Genomic DNA, 12191 nt, shown 5'->3' on the forward strand with positions numbered 1-12191 from the left:
TCAAAGTCATGTTTGCACATTCGATTAAAGGCTGCCGTCCCTTGTGACGGACGTGTGGGGTGCTAATACCTTCCCCGTGCGTAAATACAACTCCCGAGCCTTTCACTTAAAAGTTCGTAGATCACGTCTTTTCCGATTTTTCCGACGTTTTCCCCAAATAAACGTTGGTGGCGACTCCGCGCGTATTCCTTTCGTGGAACACGCCTCCCGCGAGTCACCCGTCGCCCTCCCGCCAAAGGGTAGGTTCCCTTTATTTGTCTTATGTTCTTGTGTATATAAACTCTTTGTTGCTTTTAGTGCATTTTTTAAAATGTATGCATGAGGTAAATATTTATTCATTTGATGCACACAAACACCAAACACTATTTGCACACACTGTGAGTTGAAAAAAGGGGCCCTATACCCGGGTTCATGGGAACATAAGGAGTGGAGGTGAATCTGTGATCATGCAAGGTCCCCGACTTGCTTGATTACAGTGAACCCTCATCTAGAGTTTTTCTCTTTGAAAACATACTGTTGCTAGTAGTCCCTACTGCTGCTGTATGTTCTTCGAAGGGGATGATACCTCTAGAAACCATCAAGAGAGATATGACTACTTTGGGGGTTATCACTAAAAGCCTAGTTAGATCTCTCCCTTATAGGTCCCTTAAATAGGGGCACGGAGCAAACACGCTGCGTGCCATTTTTTCACTGCCATGCGTAAGTATCATATACCCTTTTGCTTATATTTTATGAATATTGTCATACTATGTTGCGCCTTTCGCATATGCATCACACACGGGTTCCGTCTTGATCCCCTCTGTAAACAAACCAACGGAGGGTCCGTGTCACCTTCTTAAAAACATACATTGGGGCACTTTGCTACCCCTAGACGTTGTATCTAAGAAGGAGACAATTCCTCGGGCCCCCGCATTCCTAAATTGCATCTGTGTCATATGCATTCCTTCATGCATTCATCCATTCCACCCATGAGATATCGGAGTTTTGATTTGCACCAGCTTTTTGTCTCACTTTAGTAAGCATGGGGACAAATCCAACTGGCAAGAGGTTTTACCAAGTCAAGGTTAAAGGCCTAGATACCACCAGCATCAAGGAATTAGGACGGTTGATGGAACCTCTCCAAATGCAAGCCTTCCGCAAGACTTACGGAAAGATCTTAGATTTGACCATAGCAGAGGTATCCATAGAGGCCATTGCGTCACTCACCCAATACTACGACCAGCCTTTGAGATGCTTCACGTTCGGAGACTTCCAATTGGTACCAACCATTGAAGAATTTGAGGAGATTCTAGGATGTCTTCTCGGGGGAAGAAAACCATATCTTTTCTCCGGGTGTCTCCCCTCTTTGAGCAGAATTGCAACTGTGGTCAAGGATTCAGCAAGAGGTTTGGACCGCGTAAAACAGACTCGAAACGGCATATCGGGCCTACCACGGAAGTACCTAGAAGACAAGGCGAGGGGTATGGCCAGTCAAGGAGATTGGGTCCCGTTTATGGATGTGTTAGCATTGCTAATTTTTGGGGTCGTCCTCTTTCCAAACGTAGATGGTTTGGTGGACCTAGCAGCAATCGACGCTTTCCTTGCATACCACCATAGCAAGGAAAGTCCGGTGGTAGCTGTCTTGGCAGATTTATTTGACACATTTGACCGAAGGTGCGAGAAGAGTAGCGCACGGATCATCTGTTGCTTGCCCGCTCTCTGTGTTTGGTTGGTTTCGCACCTGTTCCTGCAAGACACTAGGCATCCATGTCCGCTCCAAAGCCATCGCTCGTGTGCTGAAAAGAGAAGAATAGATTGGGACCAACTTTTGGTTGGTGTAGGAGGTAGAACAATCAATTGGTTCCCCCGATGGAAGGAAGGAAAGGAGGGAGTCCTTTTCTCATGTAAAGGGTACCCAAACATTCCGCTAATAGGGACGAGGGGTTGTATTAACTACAATCCCGCGCTTGCTATAAGACAACTAGGGTACCCCATGAGGGGAGCACCGGTGGAAGAAAGCATGTCTCCTTTCCTTGTAAGGGATTTCGGCGCGCAAAATTTCAAGGCTATACAAAAAATCCATAAGGCATGGGAAACCCCGTTAAGGAAAGATCAAGAACTTAGGGGCATTCGTAACGGCATCATTGGTGGTTATCATGAACGGCTGAAAGTTCATATACGAGGTTTAGATTGGCTTGCCAAGTTAAAAGTCGTCAGCGAAGACAGTTTCGAAGCACCGAAAGAAGACGAAGAAGTCCAAGCTCTCAAAAACGAGTTAGGAAAGGCGAAACTTGCCAATGAGAAGTTCAAGTTAGCCGCTACACACATCCGGAAGGAATGTGCCGGATTACGGGAAGAGAATGCAACTACCGCAAAAGCCCTTGAACAAGAGACCAAGAGGGCTCGCAAGGAAGAGTATGGCCGTAACAAATTTCGCGGAGCTCTGTGGGGTAGCAACAGTGAACTCAAGCTTCGAAGGGAAGAGAGGGACCAGTCGCGAGCACATAGCATGGTTTTGAAAGAGGAGTTAGTTGCATGTTCAAGGTCCAAAAAGAGCTTGTCTCAGCGTTTATGCGAGACGGAGACCAACATGCTAGCTATCATCGCCAAGTACCAAGAAGAGTTAGGTCTAGCCACGGCCCACGAGCATAGGGTCGCGGACGAGTATGCCCAAGTATACGCGGAAAAAGAGGCTAGAGGAAGGGTGATCGACTCTTTACACCAAGAGGCAACCATGTGGATGGATCGGTTTGCTCTTACCTTGAACGGGAGTCAAGAACTTCCCCGATTGTTAGCCAAGGCCAAGGCAATGGCGGACACCTACTCCGCCCCCGAAGAAATTCATGGGCTTCTCAGCTATTGTCAGCATATGATAGACTTAATGGCCCATATATTTAGAAATCGCTAGAAAACTTGTATGGTCTCTCAGACCTTGACTAGATACGACTTTCTGAAATAAAATGAGTTGGTCCCATGTTTCTACTCCAAAAAGCTTGTGCGAATCAAATCACTCCTGCATTTTATCTCTAGCATGCATTCTTTCTTTCTTTACCCACTCCTCACGTTTGGTTTTTTAGGGAAAAACACCATAACTAAACGCGCCACAAGGCATCCCTATCGCACCAGATCCAAATCTAGAACGATGGGTGATCAAGAGGAGACACAGGAACAGATGAAAGCCGACATGTCGGCTCTGAAAGAACAGATGGCTTCCATGATGGAGCCCATGTTAGGGATGAGGCAGCTCATGGAGAAAAACGTGGCCACCGCTGCCGCTGTCAGTTCGGCTGCCGAAGCAGACCCAACTCTCTTGGCAACCGCGCGCCATCCTCCCTCAAACATAGTAGGACGGGGAAGGAACACGCTGGGGCACGACGACAACCCTCATCTGGGATACAACCGAGCGGCTTACCCTTATGGATTGCCACCCAACTACTTACCACCCGTCCTGCAAGACGATGCGGGCCACATGGCTTCTCCCGTCCTTGAAAGAGAGCCTCCTCAACAGCCCGACGAGGTCCACAAAGACCCTCAAGACTATGCTCGAAGGGATGCCGAGTTCTATCCCCCGATCCCCGAAGGGTCGGCACCCAGCACGTTGCCTCAGCCCAACATCACGACACAACCAATAGTTTTGTCCATGGAAGGACCGCCCCCGGCAACTGAAGAAAGGAGGAAGCTTGATCTCCTCGAGGAGAGATTGAGAGCCGTGGAAGGATTTGGGGACTATCCGTTCGCAGACATGACGGATCTTTGCTTAGTACCCGATGTTGTTATCCCCCCAAAGTTCAAAGTACCGGACTTCAACAAGTATAAAGGGACGACTTGTCCCAAGAACCATCTCAAGATGTACTGTCGCAAGATGGGTGCACACTCTAAGGATGAGAAGCTATTAATACACTTTTTTCAAGATAGCTTGGCCAGAGCCGCGGTAGTTTGGTACACTAATTTGGAAGCTTCCCGTATCCGTACTTGGAAGGATATGATTACTGCCTTCCTAAGGCAATATCAGTATAATTCCGATATGGCTCCCGATCGCACTCAGCTGCAGAATATGTTCAAGAAAGAGGGCGAAACCTTTAAAGAATACGCACAACGGTGGAGAGACTTGGTAGCACAAGTGGCTCCTCCCATGGTTGAGAGGGAGATGATCACCATGATGGTAGACACTCTGCCAGTGTTCTACTATGAGAAGCTAGTAGGTTACATGCCGTCCAGCTTCGCGGACCTAGTGTTCACCAGAGAAAGAATCGAGGTAGGGTTGAAAAGAGGAAAGTTCGATTACGTTTCCACCACGAGTGCGAATGCCAAAAGAATCGGGACAACGGGGGCAAAAAGGAAGGAAGGAGATGCCCATGCCGTCTCTTCAACGCCCGCGTGGGTCAAACCCCCGCAGACACCTCATGGTACCCATCAGTACGCGCAACATCACCCGAGCTTCTCGGCTCACACCGGGAACGCCTCTAGTTCAGCACCTATGCAGCCTAAGGCACCCACCCAGATGGAAGCTCCCCAAGTTCCAACTCCGAACACAATTCGCCCAGCCGGCAATTCCAACGCAACAAGGAACTTCCCTCCGAGGCCATTTCAAGAATTCACCCCACTCCCAATGACGTACGAAGACCTCTTGTCGTCCCTCATCGCCAACCATTTGGCCGTGGTAACTCCCGGAAAGGTCCTCCAACCCCCTTTCCCAAAGTGGTATGACCCTAACGCAACTTGCAAGTACCATGGGGGTGCCCCGGGGCATTCCATTGAAAAATGCTTGGCCTTTAAACACAAGGTCCAACATTTGATAGATGCTGGATGGCTGACTTTCCAAGAGGATCGGCCCAATGTGAAAACCAACCCGCTCGCCAATCATGGAGGGGGAGCGGTTAACGCCGTTGAGTCCGATAGGCCGCACAGGTCTAAACCTTTAAGGGATGTGGCAACCCCTAGGAGGTTTATCTTTGAGGCCCTACAAAAGGGGGGTGTGATTCCCCATAGTGGGCGTAAGGAGGATTCCTGTTTGCTACATTCCGGCGAGCTGCATGACATGGAAACATGTTTGGTAGTAGAAGAATTGTTACAGCGGATGATAGATCAAGGTCGACTGGAAGTTAGCAGTGAAGGAAGAGAGGAGCAGCACATATGCATGCAGTCCACGGATGGGAGCAGTGTTGCGAAGCCCAAACCCTTGGTGATATACTTCACCAAGGGCACAGCTTCACAAAAGCCCGGACACCCATTGGCAGCTAAACCTGTTCCTTTCCCGTACCAAAATAGTCACGTAGTCCCATGGAGATATACACCTCCGAGGGGGAAGGGAGAAGAAGCCACCGACGTCAGCTCGTTGTCGGCTAAGGTAACAAATATCACGGGACTGAGTGGTGTGACCCGTAGCGGTCGTGTGTTCGCACCCGCGGACCTGCTAGTCCAACCCGCGAATGTCAAGGGGAAAGCAAAAGTGGTGGAGGAACAAGATGACGAAGCACCCCTCACTTTGAATAAAGATATTCCGGCGAAAGGTCTTCCGGAGAAAAAGGATGGTAAAAAGGAGGTGTCACTAGAGGAAGCCAGTGAGTTCCTCCGTATAATTCAGCAGAGCGAATTCAAGGTTATCGAACAACTCAACAAAACCCCGGCCAGGGTCTCGCTGTTGGAGTTACTCATGAGCTCCGAGCCTCATCGGGCTCTGCTAGTAAAAGTTCTGAACGAGGCCCACGTGGCCCAAGACATCTCGGTAGAAGGTTTCGGAGGGCTGGTCAATAATATCACTGCCAACAACTATCTCGCCTTCGCCGAAGAAGAAATCCCCGCCGAGGGGAGATGACATAATAAAGCTTTGCATGTATCAGTCAAGTGTATGGACCATATCGTAGCCAAAGTGCTCATCGATAATGGTTCCAGTTTAAACGTGATGCCTAAGAGCACTTTGGAGAAATTACCATTCAATGCTTCCCACCTAAAGCCGAGTTCAATGGTGGTTCGTGCCTTCGACGGCACCCGCCGAGAGGTTAGGGGGGAGATCGATCTCCTGGTACAGATAGGCCCTCACACCTGTCAAGTTACCTTCCAAATAATGGATATTAACCCCCCCCTACAGCTGTCTGTTGGGGCGGCCATGGATCCACTCAATGGGAGTTGTTCCCTCTACACTCCACCAAAAGTTGAAATTCATAGTGGAAGGGCATCTGGTCATCGTATCAGGCGAGGAAGACATCTTGGTGAGCTGCCCATCCTCTATGCCTTATGTGGAGGCCGCAGAGGAGTCATTAGAAACCGCTTTCCAGTCTTTTGAGGTGGTAAGCATTTCCTCCGTGGACTCCTTCTCTTGGCAAGCTTGCCTGTCCGATGCAGCAGTAATGATGGCCCGAGTTATGTTGGGGAACGGTTACGAACCCGGAATGGGTTTAGGCAAAGACAACGGCGGCATAACTAGCCTGATAAATGCCAAAGGAAATCATGGGAAGTATGGGTTAGGCTATAAGCCCACTCAGGAAGATATAAAGAGAAGCATCGCGGGAAGGAAGAGCGGCAGTCAAAGCTCGCGGTCGAGACAAGAAGGTGAAGGAAGCCCGCCCTGCCAAATAAGTAGAAGCTTTATAAGCGCGGGTCTGGTGGACGAAGGTCAAGTGGTCGCGATATACGAAGATGATGTTCCGAGTACATTGGATTTGGTACGACCATGCCCTCCTGATTTCCAGCTGGGAAATTGGCGAGTGGAGGAACGCCCCGGCATTTATGCAACAAGCATAATGTAAACCTTTACGGTTTTAAAAGCTCTATAGTTGGGCCTAGGCTTTAGAGTTTTTCTTTTGTTAAGGCTTTGTGTCTTTTGTTTTTGAATTTATAATACAAGGATCTTTCTTCATCTGTTCCTACGTCTCTACCCATTCTCATCCATTTGCATGTTTACTTCTTTATTTCTGAAACGGCAGATCCAATGACGAGTCCCCCAAAGGTACTAATACCTGGGACCCGCCTATCAACTTCGAGCAAGAAACGAATCAAACGGAAGATGAAGGGAACGAGGATGTGAGACTTCCCCCAGAATTAGAAAGGATAGTCGCCCATGAGGACCAAGAAATGGGGCCTCATCAAGAAGAAACAGAACTAGTAGACTTGGGAATTGGCAGTGGAAAAAGGGAAGTAAAGATAGGCACAGGTATTACCGCACCTATCCGTGGAGAATTAATAGCCCTGCTGAGAGACTACCAAGACATCTTTGCTTGGTCGTACCAAGATATGCCCGGTTTGAGTTCTGACATTGTACAACACTGATTACCTCTAAATCCCGAGTGTTCCCCGGTAAAGCAGAAACTGAGAAGGATGAAGCCCGAAACATCTTTGAAGATAAAAGAAGAAGTGAAGAAGCAATTTGACGCTGGTTTTCTGGCCGTCGCTCAGTACCCAGAATGGGTCGCCAACATTGTACCGGTCCCTAAGAAGGATGGGAAAGTACGAATGTGTGTGGATTATCGGGACCTGAATCGGGCCAGTCCCAAGGACAATTTTCCTTTACCACACATCGATATCCTCGTAGATAACACGACCAATTTCGCTTTATTTTCCTTCATGGACAGTTTCTCCGGTTACAATCAGATAAAGATGGCACCAGAGGATATGGAAAAGACTACCTTCGTCACCCTGTGGGGGACATTCTGTTACAAGGTGATGTCCTTTGGACTCAAGAATGCCAGGGCAACTTATCAACGGGCCATGGTAGCTTTGTTCCATGATATGATGCATCAAGAGATCGAGGTCTACGTGGACGACATAATTGCTAAATCTAAATCCGAGGAAGAACACCTTGTCAACCTGCGGAAGTTGTTCGAAAGGCTTAAGAAATATCAATTAAGGTTGAACCCCGCCAAGTGTACCTTTGGGGTCAAATCAGGGAAATTGCTTGGTTTCATCGTAAGCCAGAAAGGGATAGAGGTAGACCCCGAAAAGGTGAAGGCCATCCTTGAGATGCCAGAACCCCGTACTGAGAGGCAAGTCCGAGGTTTCCTGGGATGCTTGAATTATATTTCCAGATTCATATCGCAGCTCACCGCCATTTGTGAGCCGTTGTTCAAGCTCTTACGCAAAAACCAAACTGATCGCTGGAATGAGGGTTGCCAAGAGGCTTTTGGAAGGATCAAGAAGTGTCTTATGAATCCCCCTGTGCTTATGCCACCAGTACCTGGAAGGCCTCTCATCTTGTACATGACAATCTTGGATGAGTCAATGGGGTGTATGCTGGGGCAACATGACGAATCCGGAAAGAAAGAGCGTGTTGTTTACTACCTAAGTAAGAAGTTCACGACCTGTGAAATGAATTACTCCTTGCTCGAAAGAACGTGTTGTGCTTTAGTATGGGCATCCCATCGCCTAAGGCAGTACATGCTGAGCCATACTACCTGGTTGATATCCAAGATGGACCCGGTTTAGTACATCTTTGAGAAGCCAGCTCTCACGGGACGAATCGCCCGGTGGCAAGTCCTACTATCCGAGTTTGATATAGTTTACGTCACCCAAAAGGCGATAAAAGGAAGCGCCTTAGCAGATTATTTGGCTCAGCAACCTCTTAACGACTATCAGCCCATGCATCCCGAATTCCCAGATGAGGACATCATGGCCTTCTTTGAGGAAAAATTGGACGAAGATCGGGACAAATGGACCGTATGGTTTGACGGAGCGTCGAATGTTCTAGGCCATGGCGTTGGAGCAGTATTGGTCTCTCCGGACAATCAATGCGTGCCTTTCACAGCCAGGTTAGGATTCGACTGCACCAACAACATGGCCGAATATGAAGCATGTGCCCTGGCCGTCCAGGCAGCGATTGACTCCAATGTCAAACTACTCAAGGTATACGGCGACTCAGCGTTGGTAATCCATCAGCTGAGAGGGGAATGGGAAACTAGAGATCCCAAGCTGATACCCTACAAAGCCTATATCAAGGAATTGGCTAAAACCTTTGATGAGATCTCTTTCCATTATGTTCCCCACGAGGAAAATCAAATGGCGGATGCGCTTGCTACTTTGGCATCTATGTTCCAGCTAACGCCGCACGGGGACCTACCATACATTGAATTTTGGTGTCGTGGCAAACCCGCGCATTGTTGCCAAGTAGAAGAGGAACGGGACGGTAAGCCTTGGTATTTCGACATCAAGCGATATGTCGTAAGCAAAGAATACCCGCCAGAGATTGCCGACAATGATAAGAGGACATTGAGAAGATTGGCGGCCGGCTTCTTCATGAGCGGAAGCATACTGTATAAGAGAAACCACGACATGACGCTCCTGCGGTGCGTGGATGCCAAGGAGGCGAATCACATGATCGAGGAAGTCCATGAGGGCTCGTTTGGAACGCACGCCAACGGGCATGCTATGGCCAGAAAGATCCTAAGAGCAGGTTATTACTGGCTTACCATGGAAAGTGATTGTTGTGTCCATGTAAGGAAATGCCACAAATGTCAAGCGTTCGCAGACAATGTCAATGCTCCACCGCATCCTCTGAATGTCATGTCCGCCCCTTGGCCTTTCTCCATGTGGGGGATAGATGTCATTGGGGCCATTGAGCCCAAGGCCTCAAATGGTCATCGCTTCATCCTCGTAGCGATAGATTATTTTACCAAGTGGGTCGAGGCGGCCTCCTACACCAATGTCACGAGGGGTGTGGTGGTCAGGTTCATTAAGAAAGAGATCATCTGCCGATATGGTTTGCCAAGGAAGATTATCACGGACAACGGCACCAACCTGAACAACAAGATGATGGGGGAAATGTGCGAGGAGTTTAAAATCCAGCATCACAATTCCACGCCCTACCGGCCGAAGATGTATGGAGCCGTGGAAGCGGCCAATAAAAATATCAAAAAGATTATCCAAAAGATGACCGTGTCGTACAGAGATTGGCACGAGATGCTCCCATTCGCGTTACATGGTTACCGAACTTCAGTACGAACGTCAACTGGGGCAACGCCGTTTTCATTAGTATATGGGATGGAGGCTGTGCTACTGTTTGAGGTAGAAGTCCCGTCATTAAGGATCTTGGCAGAATCCGGATTAAAGGAATCAGAGTGGGCTCAAACGCGCTATGACCAGCTCAACCTCATTGAGGGTAAGCGCTTAATGGCCATGAGTCATGGGCGCTTGTACCAGCAAAGAATGAAGAATGCATTCGACAAGAAGGTACGCTTGCACAAGTTCCATGTGGGAGACCTTGTGCTAAAGAAAATGTCCCATGCTGTCAAGGACAATCGAGGAAAATGGGCCCCAAACTACGAAGGGCCTTTTGTTGTGAAGAGGGCTTTTTCCGGAGGAGCCCTGGTGAAGAGGGCCTTTTGTTCATCATAAATGTGTAGGTTTAGAATAGGTAGCAAAATACCTTTGGCAATTTACACTTTGGGGCGTGGTAGCAAAATACTTGGATGTATGTACATGTAATTTTTGGTAGTCAAAATGTCTCACAAAATATATATATATATGTTGCATTTTATGTAAAGAAAATACCTTACAGAGATACTTTTTAATTTGAATGCCATTTTAGTCAACAAAAGAAAATATACTTGAATTTGCATGCGGCATTAGGTAGCAAAAACACTTGAATAAAGCATGAAATGTAGCACCTTATTGTGTAGGTAGCCAAGATTCATCATGAAGTTTGTGTATGTATAGGTATTAGAAATACCAGAATGTGCACGTATGCAATTTTTGATAGCCAAAGTGCTTTGAGTATGCATGTATGTAAATTTAGCAAAGGAAATGCATGTGATGTAGGTAGCAAATACGCCTTGGAAGTACATATAAGTGATCTAGGTAACGAAGGTGCCTTGATTGTGCATGGGTGCATTTTTTCTTAGTTAGAAGAATATCTTGTGCGAGTGAATGTTCGTAAGGAAGTATGTGCATGAGTTTGCTCTAAATTTACATTGATGTTTGTGTTTATTGGAGGAGGTTGTATGCCATTTTTGTTTTAAGAGTAGCATTTCTTGGTAAAACTAACTTTCCAAATGTTTGCCTTCGCAGGAAATGGCCCCGAGGAAGCTTGCCTCAAAGAGGTCCAGGAAGGATAAGGCGGCCGAAGGAACTAGTTTCGCTCCTGAGTATAACAGTCACCGCTTTAGGAGCGCTGTACACCAGCAGCGCTTCGAGGCCATCAAGGGATGGTCATTTCTCTGGGAGCGACGCGTCCAGCTCAGGGACAATGAGTATACCGATTTCCAGGAAGAAATAGGTCGTCGGCGGTGGGCATCACTGGTTACCCCCATGGCCAAGTTCGATCCAGAAATAGTCCTCGAATTTTATGCCAATGCTTGGCCAACAAAGGAGGGCGTGCGTGACATGAGGTCCTGGGTGAGAGGTCAGTGGATCCCGTTTGATGCAGATGCTATCGGCCAGCTCCTGGGATATCCGTTAGTGCTAGAAGAGGGCCAGGAGTGCGAGTATGGCCAGAGGAGGAACCGGTCTGATGGGTTCGATGAGGAGCCATCGCCCAGTTGCTATGTATACCGGGGCAAGATTTTTCCCGGAATGCTGCCGGAAGGCGGGTGCGGATCATGCGCACCAACATGACCATCCTGACTCAGATATGGATGACTTTGCTGCTCAGCAACATCCTGCCCACCGATCATAATTCCGACCTCCCCCTGCCGAAGTGTCAGCTGGTGCACGCCATCCTGACGCGGATGAGCATCCATGTGGCTCAGTTAATCGCTGATGCCATCTATATTTTTGCAGGTATGGGGCCGACCAGGCACCCTATGGACCTAGATAAGTCCAACCGGGCCCTGGGATTTCCCGCACTTTTCACAGGACTCTGCCAGTCGTTCGGAGTCCCCGTGGCACCTACCAAGGTGATTTGGCCGCCCATCACCCGGGCTTTTATTGAGAAGTACTGCACCTAAAGACAGGCTCAGGGTGATGCTCCACAGGCCGCAGGCGCACCACCACCACCTCATCAGGCTGGCCCGGCTGGGTCATTTGACATGGAGCAGTATTTACGGCATTTGGTTCGCTAGCAGGCGGCCAATCACCGGGCACATGTACAGACCCATGATTGTCTATACCAGCTGAGCCTCGGCATGCGGAGCCAGGGCTTCGCTTCTTTTTCATGCCCTACTCCAGACCAGTTCAGGCAGAGGTCGCATGGCCCAGGGATTGGCCCGAGGCCCAGACAGGAGAGGCACCCCCAAAGGCCCCCGACGATGGAGAGGAGGCCCACGAGGACGAGGAGATGGCCGATT

This window comes from Glycine max, chromosome 5, assembly GCF_000004515.6.
Source record: "Glycine max cultivar Williams 82 chromosome 5, Glycine_max_v4.0, whole genome shotgun sequence".
NCBI lineage: Eukaryota > Viridiplantae > Streptophyta > Magnoliopsida > Fabales > Fabaceae > Glycine > Glycine max.